Source organism: Ictidomys tridecemlineatus, chromosome 4, assembly GCF_052094955.1.
Source record: "Ictidomys tridecemlineatus isolate mIctTri1 chromosome 4, mIctTri1.hap1, whole genome shotgun sequence".
Classification (NCBI taxonomy): Eukaryota; Metazoa; Chordata; class Mammalia; order Rodentia; family Sciuridae; genus Ictidomys; species Ictidomys tridecemlineatus.
The window spans coordinates 131,493,837-131,497,509 of record NC_135480.1 but is presented as its reverse complement, the minus strand read 5'-3'; the positions used below and the strand labels follow the sequence as shown (position 1 = coordinate 131,497,509).

At 36.3% G+C, this 3,673-nt stretch overlaps 1 pseudogene; it reads left to right on the top strand.

Moving 5' to 3' along the window:
• The first annotated feature begins 508 nt into the window (after window positions 1-508).
• LOC144376704 (serine/threonine-protein phosphatase 2A 55 kDa regulatory subunit B beta isoform pseudogene) lies at window positions 509-1,917 on the top strand (annotated as a pseudogene).
• The last annotated feature ends 1,756 nt before the right edge of the window (window positions 1,918-3,673 follow it).

Sequence of the window (3,673 nt, the reverse complement as noted above, 5' to 3'; positions counted from 1 at the left end):
AAATTTTGGTTGTTTATATGTTATCCGGTTTATGATATTTTATTATAGGAGCCTAAATGGACAAAGGCACATTGTTAAGCAATAACATTAACATTAATATTGTGAAAACAGTATTTATAAGATAAAACTGTAAAATAACCATTTTAATGTCATTAGAATACAAGATTTTCAGCAAAGAGAAACAGTATGTTTTTAATTTTTAAATTAAGAAAACTTTGTAAATCAAAACATCAATTAGAATTACCTGCATCAACTTACGTTGCATTTTCTCACTTAAAAATGCACAAATATATTTCCTACCTCTGTCCGGTGAAAAAGGCTTAAAAAATAATCACCATTATAGTAGCTAGGAGCATTCTTCTTAACATTTAGATTTTGGTCTCTGAATACTTTGTTCACCAAAAAGAACAAAGTATTTGTTGGTGGCTCATTCTAGGTCAATGGCATGAAAGATATCAAATGAGCCTGGAATATTAACTAGAGAGGAAGGAAACAATCAGAGACTATCATGATTGTCAAAAGGTATGGGAGGCAACTTGAAAAACATTCCTCTGCTAGAAGTGGAGCAATTTGATTATCAATTAATATTAATTATAACTGCAATGAATTAAAACACGTTGTATCTATATCACTTTAGATTGTCATGATGCTAAAATAAGTACTCATAGTGTTAGGGAACTAATTCAACATTCTGAAAACTGGCAATCATAAAGAAAACATCAAAGGTTGATTTTTCAGTTTCCGAGGAATCAAGAGAGAATCCAGGAAAGAGAATAGTGACAAAACGATGAAGCATAAACTACCCAAGTGAAGGCAACTAGGGAAATAAGGTTGACGTCTCCACAGTAGAATTCAAACACCAGGAGAACTACTACCAACAGGGAACAAGGAAGGCTGAGTTATAATATTTCATTGGAGACAGAGAGTAACCATCAGGTTCATCATAGGGGTGAATACAACATTTATAGCACATTCCAGAGTCGTGAACCAAGTTTAATCAAACCTGAAGAGTCTGGAAATAGAAGCGGGTCGGGGGGAATCAATAAAATGTCTTCCTAAGCAGAAGGCAACTTACTTTTTTCTGTCTACTACTGACAAAGCTGTGCAGCTGTGGGAAGTCAGAGAGCATAATCAGGGCCAGAAGGCAAAGATCTGAAAGATGAGGAGGGCCAGCTCCAGCATCCTGCCACCACCACCACCACCACCCTGTAGATGCCTATTCTCAGGCCCATGGACCACTTGCCAATGTCACATCAACCACATAGCAGTCAACAGTGACTGAAACTATGGGTCTGCTGATGACCTGAGGATTGACACATGGAACTCTGAAAGCACCTGTCACAGTTTTAACATTGTGGACTTCCATCTGGCCAACAGGGAAGCACCCATGGAAGTGATCACAGTGACTGAGGTCCACCCCCATTGCTGCAGCATCTTCACATTTCAGCAGTAGCAGCAAAGACACAGTTAGGTCATGTGACCTATGGGCATCATCTCTGTGGGAGAGGCACATCAAGTTTTTTGAAGAGCCAGAGGATCCAAGGAATGGGTTACTTCTCTGAAATTATCTGTCAAATTTTGAAGTTCAGCCACAGAAGGAGATATATCCCAACCAGAGACTATTCAACCATTAAAATCTGGGACCTAACATGGAGAAACCCTATACTGAGACTTACCAGGTTCTCAAACACCTCCAAAGCAATCTGGTAGTCCCTCTATGAAAATGACTGCATTTTTGATGAATTTGAATGTGTACGGCAAGGGTCGGACGGTGGCATCATGATGGGCTCCTACAGTGACTTCTTGAGGATGCCTGACCAAAACACCAGCTGTGATGTGACCCTTGAGGTCCTGAGGGAAACAGCAAACTCTAGTCTCTCCTTGAATCCCAAACAGTGTTCTGGAGGTGGGTATTAGTCAGCTTTTCCTCCTATGACAAAATACTAAAATAATTAACTTAAAGGAGGAAAGATTTATTTTGGCTGGTAGTTTCAGAGGTTTCGGGTCACAGTTGGCTGACTGCATTGTTTGGGGGCCTATGGTGAGACAGAAAATTATGGTGGGAATGTGGTGGAGCAAAATTGTCACCTCATGACATCCAAGAAGCAAAGAAAAAAAAGGAAGGGGCTGAGGTCCCAATATCTCCTTCAAGAGCTTACCCACAATGACCTAATTTCCTCCACTAGGCCCCACCTTCTGAAGTGTCTACCACCTCCAAGAGCAGCATAAGCTGGAAATGAAGCCTTTAGAACAGGGGACTTTGGGGACATTTAAGATCAAACTATAACAGGAAGCAAGTAGAGAAAAGATGAGATCAGTGTCAAAAGGTCTTTCACGCTGCTTGGCATTGGTCAGAAAATATCACAGCAATGGTGGCTACAAATTTATATATATATATATATATATATATATATATATATATATATATATATAATTCTCCCCAGTACAAGTTTAAGTACAACAAGTTATTAATCAATCTCACATACTGAATACCAGTCAAACAAGTTTTTAAATGTTTATTTGGATTTTTATTAGATGCACTGACTTTAATTTCCCTGTGTAAAACATTTGGAACAGAATTAAAAAGAATCCACCTTCCCATCTCCTCAGTTCTAAGAAACTTATGTCAAGCCAAATAGATTTGGCTCACTTCTCCTTAGAGTTGAGAGCTTCCAGCTAACAGAAAATCTTCCATTGTTGAGTTGAATTTCTGATGCTTTTTTTTTTTTGCCCAGTTTTCTCTGGTGGATTCAGTGTGTTGTTTCTAAGTGTCTGATGTGAGAAAATGAGGCTGTCTGTAGTACTTAAGCAGAAAAGAGAATGCTTTTTTTAATTTAAGCAATTCTGTTTGATTGAAAGATCAACTAAAAGTATACTGCTTACTCTTCAAAAAGAAAAAGGAAAACATGAAACATTTATCTATTTCCTATACTACTTGCACTTGAGAATAACCAAGTAGTTTATGAAGGAAAGTATTCCTTTATAGAAACATTCCAGGTTATAAATTTGGAAGGAATTATTAAGTCATAGTATCATCATTTTGCAAGTCCTAATAAAATAATGAATTTAGAAAATTATCACTACTGGATCCTAATACCACCAAAAGAGGGAGAAATAAATATATATCTCCTACCGGAAATACATACAAGATCTATGGTTCTAACTTTAAGTTTCTAATAGATAATGCAAAATCAAGAATGTGATATATGGGGCTGGGGTATGGCTGTGGTAGAGTGCTTAACTATTAACTAGCACATGGAATACACTGGGTTTGATCCTCAGCACCACATAAAACTAAATAAATAAAATAAAATGTATCGTGTCCATCTATAACTAAAAAAATATGTTTTTTAAAAAGAATGTGACATACACTACAAAAAAAATCAGTCAAGTTTTCCAACAAATAAATTGCAAATGAAAGACCTTGAAGGGAGGAGAAATACATATAAATTACAAGAGAATAAAGAAATGTATCAACCAACAGTAATCTACAAAACTTATTGGAATTTTGACTTGAACAATTGTTTAAAAAGGCTTTTTAGACAGGTTGGGAAATTTGATTGATCTCCAGTTAACTATTTGATAATATTTAGGAATTATTAGTAATCTTCTGGGTATAATAATGATGATGTGACTATATTGTCTTAAGAGAGTCTTTACTTTTTAGAGATCT